The following is a 20,624-nucleotide window of genomic DNA, read 5'->3' as shown; positions in this document are numbered from 1 at the left end:
CAGAAATAAAATTGGATATAGTATAATTTTTTCAGCACTCCAAAATCTGTGCTTCGCCAAAAGGAAAGAAACTATCTGGTTGGAATTTTCAGTTAGGGTCTAGATATCAAATGGCTACATGCACCAGAAATATTTTGTAAAGAACCTAAGAAGTGCAAAAATCATTCAAATCCAAAAGGCAGTTAAAAACAAAGGGAAAAGAGAGGACAAAGTCCTAGGCAATGTTTCAAATGTCAAAAAAGTTTAAGATACCATTTTTCTAACAGAATTTTTCTCTTTATATCTTGATTCCAAGTAAGACTGAATATAGCCATTTCTCAGTAATTAAAATTCAAACAGGGGAGTTCCCATCGTGGCGCAGTGGTTGACGAATCCGACTAGGAACCATGAGGTTGCGGGTTCGGTCCCTGCCCTTGCTCAGTGGGTTAACAATCCGGCGTTGCCGTGAGCTGTGGTGTAGGTTGCAGACGCGGCTCGGATCCCGAGTTGCTGTGGCTCTGGCGTAGGCCGGTGGCTACAGCTCCGATTTAACCCCTAGCCTGGGAACCTCCATATGCCGCGGGAGCGGCCCAAGAAATAGCAACAACAACAGCAATAACAACAACAACAAAAAGACCAAAAAAAAAAAAATTCAAACAGTTGAAAGAAAAATTCAAACTCTCTCAAGCCTTTTTTTTTTTTTTTAAGGTAAGAAATGGATTAAGACAGGATGCTTGTAAGAGAAGCAAGCGGGCAGACAAGGAGCCTCTACTTCAAGCTTATTTTTAAATGTTACTATTTAATATGATTTTTGGTTTTGTCACTAGTTAAAAAGAAAAATTACTATAACAGCAGCTAACACTAATCTGGTTCCCTCTTCCTCTGAATCAAGTTTACTAAAACCTGACTGTGCAATTATAAACCAGGAAAAAAGTCTTGAAGGGTGGTACATAAAACGGCAATATTTAGGAAGAGGATCACATTTATTTTTGTTAAAAAAAATCATTCTGGGGGTCTCTTGTTAACACTAGGACATTTATGACTTGGCCATCTAAACACAGCTCTATCACTATGTACAACTTAAATTTTATAGACTTAATGACTTGGTTTAAAAAAAAAAAAATCAAACTATATAGCCCAAAGGTTTGCTGTTATATCCAATTAGAGTCTTCTTGGAGTTCCCATTGTGGCGCAGTGGTTGACGAATCCGACTAGGAACCATGAGGTTGCGGGTTCGGTCCCTGCCCTTGCTCAGTGGGTTACCGATCCGGCGTTGCCGTGAGCTGTGGTGTGGGTTGCAGACGCGGCTCGGATCCCGCGTTGCTGTGGCTCTGGCGTAGGTTGGCAGCTACAGCTCTGACTGGACCCCTAGCCTGGGAATCTCCATATGCCGCGGGAGCGGCCCAAAGAAATAGCAAAAAGACAAAAAAAAAAAAAAACAATTAGAGTCTTCTCAAGTCTAGAATATATCTCAGTAAGTGAAAGATGCTAGCTGGCATATCAAAATACGGTACATTCCTTTGCCAGATTCAAGCACTCCAACTAATGCCAAAAAAGAGAAAGGTGGCGCAGCAGAAAATGAATCCAACTAATATCCATGAGGACGCAAGTTCGATCCCCAGCCTCACTCAGTGGGTTAAGGATCCGGCACTGCCGTAAGCTGTGGTGTAAGTCGCAGACGAAGCTCAGATCCCACCTTGCTGTGGCTGTAGCGTAGGTTTTGATTTGACTGCAGCTCTGATTTGATCCCTAGCCTGGGAATTTCCATATGCTGGGGCGGTCCTAAAAAGCAAAAAAAGAAAGAAAGAAAGGAAGGAAGGAAGAAGAAACCACAAAATAAAGTCATACTTAAGAAAGCAGGAGATAAAAGTGCCTCTGAATTAATATGTAGAAATTACATATTTTGACATTTACCAGGAAAAAGAAGAAAAATGTCATCAACTGATAACTTTTATTCTGTATTACTTTATATTCACTGGTAAACTACTTACTATGGCTCAAAAATGTCCAAGGTATGATATAATCAACTAAAGAGTAACACTAATCATAATATTATGTGTAATCATAACCAAAATCAGGGATTAACAGCTATATAAGTGAACATTTAAACTCATATTACTGGTTTTCAATCCTGAGTCCAGTACTACCTAAGGTAGAACTGAGAGTTCCTTAAGCTATTTTCAAGATTTAAGTAGCCTAATAGCCTCACATACTGTCTAAAATGTAGCTTTTTACACTTAACTAAAATAACTAAATTTCTTTGGGGTGGGGGCTAGAATCAAAACTCAATGTGGTAACAGTTATCTCATAGTAATCAGAAGCACCAGCTGTAGTTACAGTTTTTAGTAATAAAAACAGGAAACTCGATGAATTATTACCTAACAAATATATTTTATTTTGTGAAAAAGTTTTTGGATTCTAGCATTTGAAAATCAATGAAAATGAGGTAATTTAGTGTTTTCTAAATGTTCTGGAAATGTAAACTAAAAATACATACCACACTCAAAATATTTACAGGAGGTTTGTGTGTGCTGGATAAGGACAGAAACACACCTATGAATTCCATATATCTCTCCTTTTCTCTAAATCCTAATGGCTCAACTGATACTTTATGAGATAACATGTAATGACATGGATAAACACGACTGATCAGATTCCATACTAAGGAACTTTAACTGAAGGAAAAGTAAAGTTTAGGTCTGTGTTCTCCACCCCTTTTTTCCCCTTTACATTCCTCTATTTCATAATTACCGCAGCAGGAGTTCCCGTTGTGGCTCAGTGGTTAAAAATCCGACTGGGAACCATGAGGTTGCAGGTTCAATCCCTGGCCTTGCTCAGTGGATTAAAGGATCCCACATTGCCATGAGCTGTGGTGTAGGTCGCAGATGCGGCTCGGATCTGGCGCTGCTGTGGCTCTGGCATAGGCTGGCAGCTACAGCTCCGACTGGACCCCTAGCCTGGGAACCTCCATATGCCGTGGGTACGGTCCTAGAAAAGACAAAAAGACAAAAAACAACAACAACCCATAACTACCGCAGCAGTCACAACACTGCAAGACCTTAGTCTTCTTCTCACGTGTACATAGCCAGTATAAAATAAAAACAAATGATTGTAAGCCTATTTTTCACCTTAGGATGCACCCTCATTTTTTTACAGTTAGTGCAAAAGAAACACAAAGGAGCAAAATAAAGGGAGGCTCCAAGATATGGAATAACTGTAAAAACCACTATCTGAAACATGACCTAAAGACCACTGAAGAGTACTTAATGCCTGGGTAAATAAAATGACGTAAAAGGCATCTAGCACCTGCACAGGAGGTAAGAGGACATGCTATATTTGAACTTTATACAGATCTAGATACAAAACCTAGGGCTCTATCACTTCTTACCTGCCTGATCTTAGGAATCGTAACTCTCTCAAGCCTCGCTGTTCTCTATAAAATGGAAATCAGAATAATAATTCATTCAGTAGAAACTCGCTTAACAGACCTCTACTTTATCAACTTACAGAAATAAAGAGCTCCCATTTCTCCATAAGCCACTCCCTGATGCTTATCGCAGGTAACCACTTGCACCTTATAGTCCTTTAAGTTGCCCACTTTGTTAATATGTCCTCCCCCTTCCACTCTCACCAGATGAGCTGGATGCTTAACAAGAGTCAGCTCTTTGTTCCCAAACCCATTTATGCCAACTGTACTTGTTAATAGAATTATGTAATTAAAGATTATGTAAACTGATGAATTGTGCACATAAAAGGAGTTGTTTCTCTGAAAATTATGTTGAAAAGTTCAAAAAGATTCAAAGCTAATGATTTTTTGTTAAAGTTATGGAGTTAAGTGTATATAAAACAGCTTTAAAAGAATAGGGGAAAAAGCATAATATTGTAAAAGGATTTTATATAGTACATTAAAAGTGCCTTTAAATCTCTGTTCTATTACAAAGGGATATTTAATAGATAAAAGCCTTATGGATGTTGATTATGCTAAAAAGACAATCCAGAACTCTAATGAAAGGACCCACCCATTAAAAAAAAAAAAAATCTTGACTCTACAGGGGGAAAAATGGTGAAAGCATGTATATTCGAGTTAAAATAGAAAATACATATCATTTTTTATGATTCCCTGCTAACCAACTTTTTTCTGATTTTCTCAACATTAATATGAGATCTTCACATGGAGCTACCTCAAAAATGTATAGGAATATTGTGACAACTAAATAAAATAAAGTACTTAAGTACAGTGCTTGTCACTTAGTGACACTGAATTAAAAACTTCATTTTCTTTCAGGGTTTTGTTATTACCCTGATGGTCTACTGGCTTAAGAATATAACAATGTTGGAGTTCCCGTCGTGGCGCAGTGGTTAACGAATCCGACTAGGAACCATGAGGTTGCGGGTTCGGTCCCTGCCCTTGCTCAGTGGGTTGGGGACCCGGCGTTGCCGTGAGCTGTGGTGTGGGTTGCAGACGCGGCTCGGATCCCGCGTTGCTGTGGCTCTGGCGTAGGCCGGTGGCTACAGCTCCGATTCGACCCCTGGCCTGGGAACCTCCATGTGCCGCGGGAGCGGCCCAAAGAAATGCCAAAAAGACAAAAAAAAAAAAATATATAACAATGCTGTCTTCCAAAAGAGAAAAGTAAAAACTGCACAATTTCCTTGCTATTATTTTATTTTTGTATTTGGGTACATTACACATACTCCATACATAATTAGCCATATAACTTCAGTGGTGGTCATCAAAAAAGTGAAGACATCCAAAACTGAAAACCCCATGAGGCTGCAGGCTTCCAGGGTTACACTGAACTGTAAGGATAACATTTCTGTAATACAGGAAACAGTCTGGCACCTACAGCTTAGGAAAAGTGAATGAGGTGCTGGTATGGTGCCAGTGGAGGGAGTAGAAGCTCTCTGAAGAGGAAAAGGTCAGATGGATAAAGAAAAAGGTCAAGGATCCAGATTGCAAGAGAGTAACTAGGAGCGAGACGAGACCAGAGAGGAAGCAAAGCAGAATCATTCTGTAAACTGAAGAGGTTAAAGGTAAGGTAAAGAGAAGGATCTTTACCTTCAAACTCCTGCTCAGAACTGCTTGACACTGGCACAGATATTAAAATGCTTTTCCAAATAACTTACAAGCAAAATCACATTTTTAAAAGTTGATGCCATTTTGACACTGCAATCAATTTTACTCTTCATGGAAAAACTGTTATAATGCACTCTAAAATTAGAACAATGAACTACCTTTTCACCTTTATTAAATTGGGGGGGATATCACTAATATCCAACCTAACAAAGATACAGTGAAACAATACCAGTAATACCATTCTTTTGAAAAGCAATTGGACAAATGTCTCAGGATTGATAAACCCTCATATCCTTTTACATAATACACATCTGGGAATCTGCTATAAGGAAATAACTAAAAATAGGAAGAAAAATAGATGCTCTGAGATGTTTTCTATCACACTTCTTATAATAGCAAAAATTAAGTATGATGATGACACAGAAAATACTTAATATAATGTTAAGTTTAAAAAAGCAAACAGGAGTTTCTGTTGTGGCTCAGTAGGTTAGGAACCCGAGTAGTATCCATGAGGATGAGGGTTCAATCCCTGGCCTAACTGGGTGGGTTGAGGATCTGGAGGTTGCCATGAGCTGTGATGTAGGTTGCAGATGTGGCTCAGATCTGTCACTGCTGTGGCTGTGGTGTAGCTCAGCAGCTGCAGCTCTGATTCGACCCCTAGCCTGGGAACTTCCATATGCCACAGGTGTGGCCCTAAAAAGCAAAATAAAATAAAATAAAAAAGCAAACAAAATTGAGCATACACTAGAAATACGACATAAAACATTATATAAAACATCACATAAAAAGGGCTATCTCTGGTGGCTGAGCAGGTTAAGGATTTGGGATTGTCAGTGCTGTGGCTCTGGTTGCTGCCGTGGCACAGGTTTGATCCTTGGCCTGGCAACTTCTGCATGCCGCAGGTACAGCCAAAGGATGGTGTGACAGCAAAAAAACCAAAAATGATAACTATTAGAGTGATTGATTCAAAATCTGGTTTTTTTACTGTCTAACCTTTCTGAAATGTTATTTTATATTTAGAATTAAAACTATATTTTTAAAAACAAGCATCTCAAAAGGTTACACACTATATAATTTCATTCATATAACATTCTCAAAAGGACAAAACTAGTGATGGGTTGGGTTGTGAATATAATGTGAATACACAGAGGTAGCACCAGGGAATTCTGTGCTGATGGAACAGTTCGTATTTCGATTGCGGTAGTGGTAACACAAAACCATACAGGGGCTAAAAGTGCACAGACCTACACACACACATAGAAATGTAGATGATATCTGTACATGGTCTGTTTTCTAGTTAACAGTAATGTATCAGTATCAATTTCCTCATTTTCCTACACTATGATAGTAATGTAAGATGTCACTACTGAGGAAACTGAGTTAAAGAATACAGAGAGCACTACTATTTTTGCAACTTCCTATGAGTCTCTACCTCAAAATAAAAGTTAAAAAAAGGGAGTTCCCGTCATGGCGCAGTGGTTAACGAATCCGACTAGGAACCATGAGGTTGCGGGTTCGGTCCCTGCCCTTGCTCAGTGGGTTAACAATCCGGCGTTGCCGTGAGCTATGGTGTGGGTTGCAGACGTGGCTCGGATCCCGCGTTGCTGTGGCTCTGGCGTAGGTTGGCAGCTACAGCTCCAATTAGACCCCTAGCCTGGGAACGTCCATATGCCACGGGACCGGCCCAAAGAAATAGCAAAAAGACAAAAAAAAAAAGTTAAAAAAAAATTACATGCACTTCTATGTATAATATTACACTTTTTTTGAGGGGGTGGGAGACAAGGGAATGTAAAAAGAGCCATGTAATAAATGACTTCTAAGAAACTAGTACTAGGAACTATTCACAAAACCCCAAAGGTGGCAAATGGCAGTCTTTATAATGAATGTAATTTCCTTAGGTCAGGCTTTAATAAAAAGCTTCAATTTAAATTAAAGCTACCAGTCAACTTTCAGAATATGCTTAACTGAATAGTTTTCAGTCTCAAACACTATCCTTACATAATCCATTAAGTCCTCAGAATTTCCTCCCTCGCCAGAAAAGTTTCAACAGATATAAATAAGATTTTCTTATATATATCCAACTTGAAAAAAAAAAACGACTGACAAAAGATGTAACAATTTGTCATCTCTGGATGGTGCTCCATGATAGCAACCACATCTATCTTAATTCACCATTTAAACGTCAATATCTAGCATGGTTCTTGATGTCTAATATGTTCCCAATGACTATATCCTGAAGCCATGGAATGAATTAGTATTCTAACCAAGGTTCTATGCCCAAGTTCCTCCAGCTTTAACAAAGAATGGAAGGTAGAAGGTAGGAGGTAAGAGGAAAAAAAGATGAATCTAGATAGGGCCTAGCTTTTACCAGGTCAAAAGATTATATTAACCAACACTACATTCTAGTATCGATGAAAAAGTTGACCTTAAAAAAACTTTAAGTCATCTGCTCTGATCATCTAAATCTTAGACTTCTTTAATAATTAGAAAAAGAACTGAACTGATATCAGAAAATCTGCCTCATCAATTTCTAACACCTAAGGCCTTTAAGAAAGCCAAATTTTCTTTGCTATGTGCAAATCCATCGACTTTTTAATCTAAAAAAAATTTTAGCTAGAGTTATGCATACTATCAAAAAAACACTTCCAGAGTTCCCAGTGTGGCTCAGCAGTAATGAAGCCAACTAGTATCCACAGTTGAATCCCTGGCCTCGCTCAGTGGGTTAAGGATATGGCACTGCTGTGAGCTGTGGCTCAGATCCTTTGTTGCTGTGGCTGTGGTATAGGCCGGCAGCTGTAGCTCTGATTCAATCCCCTAGCCTGGGAACCTCCATATGCTATAGGTGCAGACCTAAAAAGCAAAAGCAAAAAAAAAAAAAAACAAAACCTTCCACACAAGCTTTAGGCTCTAAGCAATTTACATATTATTATATACCCATATATACTTATACAATATATATGTCTATATTTATACATAAATGTCAAATATGTGCATAAGTAATACAATTACATTAGAACTACAACCATACAAGACCCTTACATCAGATAGCAACTCATATCTATATGCTATTTATTCAATCAACAGTCCAAGGTATTGGCAACACAGTAAACAAGACACAAACCATACTCTAAGTTAATAGTCTTATTTACCAACTTAAAAGGCAACTGTAGCTGGTTAAAGAAAAAATCTTGGAGTTCTTATTGTGGCGCAGCGGAAAGAATCCAACTAGTATCTGTGAGAATGTGGGTTTGATCCCTGGCCTCACTCAGTAGGTTAAGAATCTAGTGTTGCCATGAGCTGTGGTGTAGATCTCAGATACTGCTCGGATCTTGCAGTGCTGTGGCTGTGGTATAGGCCAGCAGCTGTAGCTCCGATTCGACCTCTAGCCTAGGAACTTCCACATGCTGCAGGTGTGGCCCTAAAAAGCAAATAAATAAATAAATAATTTTTTTTTTAAATCTTAAGAAAACTAGAGTTTGAATTTCAATGCTACCTCTTATTAGCTGTTTCTGAGTCTTAGTTTCCAGAACTATAAATAGGTACTATTGTCATAAAGATTAAAGTAAGATCATAAAATACAGGCATACCTCAGAGATATTGCAGGTTCAGTTCCAGACCACCAAAATAAGGCAAGTATCGCAATAAGGAGAGTCACATGAATTTTTTTGGTTGTGCGGTGTATATAAAAGTCATATTTACACTATACTGTAGTCTATTAAGTGTGCAACAGCATTACATCTAAAAAATATACGTAATTTAAAAACACTTAATCAACCTTACTTCAATAAAGTTGTTTTGAAAAAGACTATTGCTAAAAAATCATCCGAGCCTTCAGCAAGACATAGTAGTAACATCAAAGATCACTGATTACAGATCACTGTAATATAATAATAATAATGAAAAACGTTTGAAATATTGTGAGAATTACCAAAATGTAACACAAAGACAAGAAGCGAGCAAATGCTAATTGGGAAAATAGCACCAATAAACTTGCTCAACAAAGAGTTGCCACAAACCTTTGATTTGTAAAGAACACAACAGAGTGAAATACAATAAAAGCAATTTTTTAAAAAGCAATAAAACAACCTATATCTGTACAAAAATGCTTGGCTAATTAGAAAGCACTATATAATGAAAGGTATATTATTACTAATACTTGGCTTTTCATTAAGAAAAAACAAAATGCTGGGATCTCCCTGTAGGTTGCTCATTAATTTTAGGGGGAAACTATACAGTGAATAAGCCAGAAAACAACCTGACCAAAATTAAAATTACTAATAAGGGGCAAATGAGCATTACACACATCCAAATGTGATATCCTGAGAGAGACGTATCACTCCTGTAGTAATCTGACTGAATATAAATAAACAACCTGAATCAAATCATAAGGCAAATCAGACAAACCCAAATTGAAAAACTCTCTATAAAACAACTCCTCTGTATTCTTCAACTACATAAAAGACAAAAGAGAGGTGTAAGAGTGCTTCCTCTTTTTTTTTTTTTTTTTTTTTTTGGCTACACACAGCACATGGAAGTACCCAGGCCAGGGATAGAACCTGTGCCATAGCAATGACAACACTGGATCCTTAACCTGCTGTGCCACAAGGGAACTCCAGAAACTCTTTCCTTTTAATGGAGACTAAAGAGAAAAGACAACCAAATACAAGATATGCCATAAGACAAATATGGTACAAGATATGCCATAAGACAAACATGGTGAATATAGACAAAGGGTATATAAGAGTCTACTGTATCATTCTTGCAACTTTACTATAAGTTTGAAATTATTTCAAAATAAAAAGCTTAGGATCACAGGGGTGTTCCTAAACTTTCAATTAATCTCTAGAGATTTACTTATAACCTCTAAGTTATATGCTACTCTAAAAAATATCACTCTGCAAAATTAATACTGAGAAAGGAATGTTTAAGGAATGTCATAGTCAAATCATAAAGCAGGAGTTTCTGTTGTGGTGCAGTAGGTTAAGGACCTGGTGTTGCCACAGGTGTGGCGTTAAGTCACAGCTGGGGCTTGGATTTGACCCCTGGCCTAGGAACTTCCATATGCCAAGGATATAGACAAAAAAAAAAAAAAATTTATAAAACAAATTAAGAAGGCAGGAATTCCCATCATGGCTTCGCAATAACGAACCCAACTAGTATCCATGAGGATGTGGGTTCAATTCCTGGCTCCGCTCAGTGGGTTAAGGATCTAGCACTGCCATGAGCTATGGTATACGTTGCAGACTTGACTTGGATTTCAAGTTGCTGTGGCTGTGGCATAGGCCAGTAGCTATAGCTCCGATTTGACCCCTAGCCTGGGAACCTCCATATGTGATAAATGTGGCCTGAAAAAGAGCACACAAAAAAAGAAAAGAAAGAAAGAAAGAAAGAGCTAGCAAAACATGTGCAGACTTCAGATATTGGAATTATCAGATACAAAATAAAAAATAAATATATTTAATAGAGTATTATGAAATAAAAGATATCTTGAGTACATGACTAAAAAGGAGTAACTACCCAAAAAAGGATAAACAGTCTTAAAAGGGAAGAGAATCTCTAGAAATAAAAAAAATATAGTAAATAAAAACTTTTAAAAACTCAATAAACATGCTACAACACAGGTAAATCCTAAAGACATTATGTTGAGTGAAATAAGCCAGTCAAAAGGACAAATTCTATATGATCCACTTACATGAAGTACCTAGAATAGCTAAATTCACAAAAGTAAAACAGCTGTTGTCAGGGGCTGGGTTAAGAAAGGAACAGAGATTTCTTATCCAATGGGTACAGATATCCTGAAGTTTATTTTATGATGAAGAAAAAATCCTGAAGATGGACAGTGGTGATGGTTGCACAGCAATGTGAATACACTTAATGTCATTAAACTGTATACTTTAAAATGGTTAAAATTATAAATTCTATTTATTTACATTTTACCACACTAAAAGAAATGGATGTAATAGTTAAAATAAATCCAGAATAATTAAATCCAGAACACAATATAGAAAGATAAAGAAAGGAAAAATATAAAACAGGTCAAGAGGCACAGTGGGTACACTAAAAACATCTAAAATACTTCAAATACAAGTTCCAGATACAAATTATGGAAGATAAAATTTGAGGAGAAAAATGGCCAAAAGTTCTCCCAAACTGTTGAAAGACACCAATCTTCAGATTCCAAAGCCTACTGAATACCAAGCATGATAAAGGAGTTCGTGTTGTGGCTCAGTGGCAATGAAACTGCCTAGTATCCATGAGGATGAAGGTTTGATCCCTGGCCTTGCTCAGTGGGTTAAGGATCTGGCATTGCCTTGAGCTGTGGTGTAGGCCAGAAGTTACAGCTCTGATTCTACCTATATCTTGGGAACCTCCACACCATACCTGGCTGGTGTGGCCCTAAAAAAGACCAAAAAAAAAAAAAAAAAGGGAATTTACAAATAAATAAATACATAAAACTGAAACAATAAGGAGTTCCCTGGTGGTCTAATAGTTAGGATTCGGCACTTTCACAGCTGCAGCCGGGTTTAATCCCCGGTCTGGGAAATGAGATCCTACATCAAGCTACTGCGTGGCAAAAAACAAAAAACGAAAAGACTGAAACAATAAAAAGATTCATTATTTCATTCGACAATTCCTTACTAAGTGCCTAACCTTTGCCTTTAACTGAGCTAAGGGGTGGCATGAAAATTCCTAACTTCTCTTCTCCCTCTTGTTTTCCTAACCCTGGGGTGCGGAACTAATACAGTAAGCCACCACCAGTGGCTATTCACACGTAAACTAGTTAAAATTGAATAAAATTTAAAATTCAATTCCTCTGTAACACTAGACACACTTTAAGTGCTCAGTGGCCATAAGAGGGTCACTATATTAAATAGTACAGATACAGAACAGTTTCATCACTGCAGCAAGTTCCATTAGATGGTGCTGCTATACTTTTATTATAATGCTGGTAATATATTAATAACTGAATAAATTTTAAGGTGTTCTTACTTTTATAATTATTAAATCTGCTTTCAAAGTCATTTTATTTCTATGAAACCACAGCTCCTTAGTATTTTGCTGTTTGTTAAGAAAGATCTACAAAGTGTGACTAACTTTGCCATCCCCAATGTCCCACCAAAACCATCAGAACACAGGAATGTTTTTTTTAATGAGCCAAAATTAAATAGTTAAGCACAGTGCTACTTAACTGTTAATATAATCCACACCGTAAGGATATGAAAATCCACAGGATGAACATATGGCTCTTCTTAAGGGCACCAACTTCAGTTGATATACTTTAAACAAGTGTTTACATACATATAAAACAGGAAAATGCAAAATTCATGTGAATTTTTAAAAACAAAACCCTAAGGGAGTTCCTGTCATGGCTCAGTGGTTAACAAACCTGACTAGGATCCATGAGGATGCATGTTCGATCCCTGGCCTCTCTCAGTGGGTTAAGGATCTGGCGTTGCCGTGAGCTGTGGTGTAAGGTCACAGACTCGGCTCAGATCTGGCATTGCTGTGGCTGTGGTGTAGGCCAGGGGCTACAGCTCCAATTCGACCCCTAGCCTGGGAACCTCCATATGCCGCTCTGGTGCAGCCCTTAAAAGACAAAAGACAAAAACAAAAACAAAAACAAAAAAACCCTATGGGCATCATGAAATTTTCTACTTGCAGCAAAACACTCTGGGCTGCATCTCTAGACTTCTCATTTCTGCCATTAGGAGCAGTCTGAAGGTGAAATTTAAGCACTATTAAAATAAATGAATTCTATATGACTTTCTAATGTATCGGAAACAATGATATACAATTAAACTCTACAGTACAATAGAATCCTTAATTTCTAAAGCGGCAAACTTCCATTTTTTTTTTTAAATTAAAGGATGGCGGGTCTAAGCTATTTGAACTTAACCCGAACACTTTTACTTTAGGCATTCTAACACAAATTAAGTATTTCTATAGCACTTTCAATTTTTTAAATTACCTAATCAAAAACCCGCAAAGGAAATAAATGTTAAACTTTAACACTTAGACTAGGTTTGCACCTTAAGTTTTCCCTCCAACTCTAAGTGAACCCAGGAGTCAATAAGCCTCTCTTCTAAACAACAAAATGAAATTTCAATAAGCGCTTATGCTAATAATTGTTTTGTGTCCCCGGGAGGACTTCTGTGGCTCCACTTACATAACCTATTATGCAAAGTACTAAACTATTCTCTTTCTCTAGAAAGCATTTTGAATGCTGATATGTGCTCAAGGTTTACTTGCTATATTAAATAAAAAAGCTTTTCTTGCTCTGGCTTCAGAGATCCTGCAGAAGAGGTGAAAGGAAAGCCAATTTCTACTACTTCACTATGTCAAAGGCGAATTATTTATCTTGTTGGCTAATCAACAGAGTAATGACTTAACAGCAGCACCCCCAGGCAGCCCCCACAGTTCACCAGTTTCCTCCTGGGACTGTGGTTGAGAAACACAGCTTTAAACAAGTAATTTGGAGAAACTTGTTTGGACGCAACTGAAAACAATCTGAATTGCTCCTTAAAAAGTGCTATAAGTAGTAATAGCTTGACCTGACAAGCTATTGTCAAAAACTTGACAAAATTAAATTCAGTGGAGCTGAGACTCACAATGTAGCCCCTGGAGGGTAATAGAAGGGTATAAAATACCCCAAGACCTAACTTGACTGTGCATAAATATGTTGGATGTGTACTCCCCTCCTCCCCTCCACCCCTACCCCGTCTGTTTAAGATTTTCAGATTTCACAAAACCATAATCTCCTTAACAAAAAAAAAAAAAAAAAAAACTGCGGGGACCAACACAGATTTGCCAACTTTTTTTTTCCTTTTTCTTGTTGTCTTTTTTGTCCTTTTAGGGCCACACCTGCAGCATATGGAGGTTCCCAGGCTAGGGGTCGAATCGGAGCTGTAGCCCCCGCCCTACACCACAGCCACAGCAACGCCAGATCCTTAACCCACTGAGCAAGGCCAGGGATCGAACCCGCAACCTCATGGCTCCTAGTCGGATTCTTTTCTGCTGCGCCACAACGGGAACTCCAGATTTGCCAACTTTTATTCTGCCAAGGGCATTTACAAAGAAAGTAACTACAAATGAATATCACCATTATTTCATTTTTCAAAACTAATATGCTTAGGAGTTCCCGTCGTGGCTCAGCGGGAGATGAATCTGACTGGCATCCATGAGGACAGAGGTTTCTGGCCTTATCAGTGGGTTAAGGAGCCGGTGTTGCTATGAGCAGTGTGATATAGGCTGCAAACACGACTTGGATCTGGCATGGCTGTGGCTATGGCACAGGCCAGTGGCTCCAGCTCCGATTCAACCCCTAGCCTGGAAACCTCCATATGCTGTGGATGTGGCCCTAAAAAGACCAAAACAAAAACAAAACAAACAAAAAAAACTAGTAAGCTTATACCAAAAATGGTAAAAGATAATTTTAGAAAAAAAAATCTGAATTCAGTAGACGTAGCTTTACGAGAAGCTCACTTATTTTCATTTTACTTCAGACAAGTGAAAACTTTGTTGTGGACTGACACCACTCCATAGTCCAGCATTTGGGAACCACAAATCTTAAATTGCTAATTCCCACTTGGAAAAAGAAAGCAATGGTAGGACATGCCCAAACCAAATATTAACCTATTCAATAATGAGGAAATCGAGGCTTGGAGGGGTTTAGGGACGCTCCCAAGGTCACAGATCAAGAATTTTAACATAGATCTGTCTAATTCCGGAGTTAAGAGGTCCTAACCATTATGCTAAATTTCCTCTAATATTCTCCCAGTGGTAAAAAGATCCATCCTAATCCAGTCACCTTTGTGACCAATGACAACCGAGGCATTTCCAAGACTGTCGGCAGGAGTGAGGTGTACTCCCTGGCCATCACTCAGGCTAAAGCTAAATGGAACTCCTGACCTTTGCCTCATTAATACCAGGCTCACTGCAACTAAGCTAACCAGCCCAGACAAAGCACACACAAAACCCCCTACCTCAACAACACCGACACAGGACTCTTAGGACGTTCCGAAGTGCCTGTGACAGAGTGAAAAACATATCGCTAAAAAACAAAAGGAATGTATTAATTCTCAAGAAGGAAATAAACACTTCCATGGTAACTCAATCTAAAAATAATCAACTTGTCCTCAAAAGTTAACAACTCTAAGCCTCACTCTGCAAATAATTACAATCGTTCACACTTCAACACACAGGTTCCCTTAATTTAAATATCTAAACAGAAAACTACCTGAAAGTCTATAAATCTAAAGTTATTAGTTTCCAAATTAAAATATATAGTTTTTATATTATGGATCATTATATTTTGGATAAAGAGAGAGATATCACTCTATCTCTTCAGGATAGTCCAAACATTAGAGACAAAACTACTCATGTTAATTAAAAGTACTTATAAAAGAGAGTTGGAAGAAAAAGATTTAATTAAATACCATTTTCTATGAAAAGCACTATTAGCAGCCAGTTGAAACAGGAGACACAAAAATTATCTTTGAACATTCAGAGTTCTTGATATTGAAACCAAAATTGAAAGTCATATACATAAACAAACAGAACACTAGAGCAGAGAATTGCTTCCAAATCCTCATATATAACTTGCCAACAAATGCCCAAAAGAAACGACCCAACAGCTCTAACGTAAGCAAAGGTTGCCACTCTGAACAAAATGAGTCTGAAATAGTTCCTCCTCCCTGAAACTGTTACTAGCATAGTATTCTTGGTAGCAATGGCAAGAAAGTTTTGTTTCCCAATGAAATTTTCAATGATCAGATTCTCCATCTGAAACTGCAATGTGAGGGAGCAGTATACAGACTATCAGGTTTTTTACCCACGGAAAAAAATTACCTAGTATCTTTTCCTTCTGTTTTAAACAGATGCCACCTAAAATAAAGATTTTTTTCTTTGCCTTTTCATCTAAACTGTCCCTTGGCTCTTTCGTCTTCTTATATAGATTCAACTAATACATCTATTTATATTATCCTCTACACCTATGTTTAATAAATGCTCTGCAATGACCTCTCTCAGGAACTACAAACCTATACTTCCAAAAACCTCTGAGCATTCCCAGTGTTTGGCAAGTATATAAAAACTTACCGATCTCATTAGGTCCTTTCTTGCCCATATTTCTAGTAATAGTACCACCACTCCCATCACCTATATTTTAAATGTGTCATCTTCAACCTCCACTTCCTCCAAACCTTTCTCAACAATTCCTCCTCCCACCCACCTACTAAATCATCCCAACACCACTGCCCTTCCCCAGTATTTATACTTATTGAAAGTAAGTTTGCTACAACCAATCATTCTACACACTACACCATTACACCTTGGTAGTGTCACAATACCTCCCAAATACTCCTAAATACCACATTTAAACAATCCAGCCCCAAATTAAATTTCAAACCTCATCTCTTATTCCCTAAAATATTTAGGTAATCGAGTCCACACTAACTGTCCCCTGAGAACACAATGAATTTCCCACCTCCACACTTGTGCTCACATCATTCCCTTTATTTGAAAAGCCTTCATCCACCTACTCCCAGTTCCTAAATTTGTGTCTTAGAAAAAGTCTTACCCTCTGAAATGTTGAACTCAGGTTACCAGTTTATTGGGAGGTAGCATGTTGTAGCACAAAAACAGGCTTTGACACCAGGCAGATCTGGATTCAAATTGGGTCTCAATTACCTGCTAGCTACATAGTACAGATTAAGTTACTTATTTAAGTATCAGTCATTATTAAGCAATATGTTTAGGTGTTGTTGTGATGCTTAGAAAATGTATGTAAAAAAAAAAAAGAAGAAGAAAATGTACGTAAAGCAACTAGCATAGAGCCTGGTGCTCACTAAATGTTCAATAAATAATTGCTTCAGAGCTATCTTTATAAGCATTATAAAGGCATTATAAAGGAATACTATACCTCCACCACTTTTCATTTTACTCTGGCTAAAAATGAACCCACTGTCCTTTAGAACAACTCCAAATTTTAGGTCAAACCACTCATGTAGCAAGTATTTACATTTATTTCTATATGTTGTAAATTTTTATGCAAATATCTGACATCACCTTCTTGATTTCAAACTATGGAAGACCAACAACTTAATCTTAGTATGCTATATTGCCGAGCAGTGATTTTCATGAAGCACACAGCACTCACTTCCAATTGTAAAATTTAAAAATGTAATATGCCTAAATATTTAATATGCTCATTATGACCTCTGACACACTTTGGAAAACTATTGCCACGAAGCTTGGTTGTTGTGGCTATATCTTTACTTACTCTTACACGGCTGTCTAACATAGCTTGATGCCTAGCATAGCAATATCTGTTGAACTGACTTGAATAATATAATTTACAATGTAAATGTTCAATATCTACTGAATTGATGTGAACATAATTAAATTTACAACACCTGAAAGTATCTGATTTTCCCTACCTCTTTCTGTTCTTAAAAATCTTGAACTATTTCTCCTTGAAATACATTAACTATCATACCTTCAGGACGGATCCATGACCGTATCTAACTTAACTCCTTTTCCAGATTCTCTCAATTCCAATATTTCAACCCTATGCTCTAAAAGAACTAGAGAATTTCAAGTAGCTAAGAATCTATGGTTTCTATCTAAATCTAAAAGTTGGACAACTAACTTTTTTTTGTCTACAATTTTTTCCAGGAACTTTAAAAATCATCCACCCTTTGCCTGTTAAATATCAACAAGCCTAAAATAAATTTTCTTTTGCATAAGAGAGCTCACTGAACTTGTCACTTCAGTCTATTTTCCCTAATTCATGATATTGCCTCCCCTTTCACTGGTGGGAGGAGAGAGAAGCAGATAAGAACCCCCAAAAACTACAGTATAAGCCCTAATATAAGCACCAGACAAGAAGTACATGAAAGTGTCACAGGTTTCACAAACGTGCTGTGTAGATACTTTATAAAAACAATGGTCATCCGCTGATAGTCAAAATCTGCAGTAACTGCTTTCTCTTACGATAATTTCAAAATCACGATTAAATTGGGTAAATCCTCTTTCCTACCAACCTTTTAGGAGTAGCTTATTACCTAAAATCTGTTCACCAAAAAAAAAAAAAAAACTACCTACATCACTTGCTCCTCTAGGAAATGCTCAATTTCTCCAAAGTAAACACCTCATAATATAAACTTAAAAAAAAAACCATAAAACATAACACCTCTACCCACTTGTGTGAACCTCTGCATTGCAGCAACAGCTGTAACAGTATAAGGAACCTCCTAGGAGTTACAGAGAATAATTTTTCTTTAAAAGTTAAGGAAAATGACAGTCCCAAATATGAAGGTATATAAACATCGGGAAAGAGGAGGTATAATTCTCCAACCCTCTGCAGTCAATTTGTGCAACAACCACAGACTGAACTCATCAAACAACTGTGACTTCAGATAGCCGCAGAAATTAGGAGTACAGATTAGAGAATAGCATCATTTCTTACTGCCGAGAAAAAGAGGGAATTTACCTGAACTGCTTTTCTTCAAGCAAGCTGTTTTTTTAAGAAGTCACTTCAACAACGGCTTGAGTAAGCTTTCAAGCGAGTAAAGATCATGGGAGGCGCGCTGCTCCCACAGTGACCTACGTATCCAAAACTGGTCCCAATCGATCCTGGGCAACCCCTAAGCGGGTCTGGTTGGAAAGCCTTGCAAAAGATCCCCGACATCTACACACGCATCGCCCAACCCTGGGTCGGAGGAGACAACACCCCTGGAACCCGAGCTAACTACCGAGCCCGAGGACAGATCCAGAGATAGCAAAAGTCGAGAACTACAGCCCAAGACTGAGTCTGAGGTCTAGATTCCCAGGCTCGGGTCGGAGAGAGAAAACCAAATCGGAGAGGCAGCGCGAGTACTTAGGGGAGCTTAAGTGAGGGGTCGGATGGACGGAGGCCCAGCCCATCCTTACTCTAGAGTCCCAACAGCAACAACAGCTCCAGGAACCCCCACCCCGGCTCCGCCCCGCCCACCCCACGGCCCAGCCACCCGCTTCTTCCCGCCCCGCAGGCTCGGCAAAGACCGCGGAGGTCGACAACCCCCTTCCTCGAACCCCGACAGCCCAGCCTGCAGCCCGGAGTCCCAAGCGGGCAGCGGGGGCCCGAGAGCGCCAGCCCCGACGCGGCCCGCGGCCGTCGCAGTCAGCTCCGCCGGCCACTCACCGTCCGCCTGGGCGCTGGGAGCGGGCAGGGCGCGGGTCGGCAGGCGCGGACCTCCGGGCTCCCACCTAGGCAGGAGCCCCTCTTCCGAGTCGATCGAGCCTCAGCGGCAGTACCTACAAGGCCTCTCTCCGGCTCGAACTCTGGAAAAGCACTTCCGGGGGAGCGGGGAGGGAAGGGTTTTGGCACCGGAACTGCTCACAGGCTGGAGCTGCCGGCGCCTCCCGGGCGGGGCGGGGCGGGGCGGGGCGGGGCGGGGCGGGGCGGGGCAGAGCCCCTCCCGCCGGCGCCGGCAAATCCGACGCTAACCCTTTCTGCGCCGCGGCCTCCCGATTCTCCAGACTCCCGCTGCCTCCTTCGACGTGTTCCACTCCAGGCACCTGCTTTTGCAGAAGAGGAAACCGAGGCTCGGAGAACTTAGATGCAACGGTCCAGCGCCTACAACCCGCCTCCCGGATCTCTCCAATATTCTTACCACTCTAATCTGCCTCCTTTAAAAATAATAAGTTAACATATATTGACCGCTTACTGCGTGATAGTCGCTGTATAAAGCGCTTTACTCAGTTTAATCATCCCCCAGCCCCTTGAGGTCGGTGCTGTTAGCTACATCTTGCAGAGGAGGAGACCAGTACCAATACAAAAACGGTGGCTCTTTATTTTAACTTGTGTGTATAAATCTCACCTACCCCAAGTTTTAAATTCTTTAAGGGCAGGAACTAAATTATATTCCTATATTCCATCATCACTTGGAATTTCAATAGAGGTCAAGAGCTTGGGGACTCTGGACTCTTACTGCATGGATCTTGTCGTTTATTTTTATTTTTCCACCCTGGGCGAGTTGCTTGACCTCTCTCAGCTTGTTTCTTTATTTGTAATATAGTTGATGTATTTGATGTGTGTGTATGCATATATATAATCATCTCTGGATTTTTGTAGGAATTCAAAATGAAAATGCTTGATAAGCTGTGGTGTACTAGTATCCACGTAGGACTGGGTAAAAATCAACAATTTTCTTACTTCATCATTAATAAGAACAATTTTTCCTCTAGTAGAGTCATTCTAGCAGAGGGTAATTTTGAAAACTATGGGTTAGCAACAGGCGATAGAAAAGGTTAGTTACGGAAATAAAGAATAGAGGTTTTGGCAAAGGGAAAAATGAAGGTAGGTGAGCCAAAGAATGTCCTTGGGGCCAGCCTGGATACTTGTGACGCTATGAGCTGAGACAGGTTGAGGACCTAGAGTCAGATGCCAGTCAGGGAAGAAGGGGAAAAAGAAAAAGGGATACTTTAACCACAAAATCAGGAAGGCACCGAATACCTGAGGCAGTTTCTGTATCTGAGACCAGATAGGCGGGTGGGGTGGAGGAAGAGCCTCTTAGCATGAACACTATCT

The 20,624-nt window shown here is 39.2% G+C and overlaps 1 protein-coding gene across 1 annotated transcript in view; it reads right to left on the bottom strand.

Moving 5' to 3' along the window:
* The window catches only part of FRS2 (fibroblast growth factor receptor substrate 2), a 125,977-nt gene extending 106,588 nt beyond the window's left edge, over window positions 1–19,389 (bottom strand). The window contains exon 1 of the mRNA XM_047787180.1: window positions 19,236–19,389. The gene's annotated coding sequence lies outside the window, so the exon portion shown is untranslated. The remainder of the gene's footprint in view (window positions 1–19,235) is intronic.
* Between the last annotated feature and the right edge of the window lie 1,235 nt (window positions 19,390–20,624).

This window comes from Phacochoerus africanus, chromosome 7, assembly GCF_016906955.1.
Source record: "Phacochoerus africanus isolate WHEZ1 chromosome 7, ROS_Pafr_v1, whole genome shotgun sequence".
Lineage (NCBI taxonomy): Eukaryota > Metazoa > Chordata > Mammalia > Artiodactyla > Suidae > Phacochoerus > Phacochoerus africanus.
Note: the sequence above shows the minus strand (reverse complement) of the source record. Positions and strands in the feature narration are given on the sequence as shown.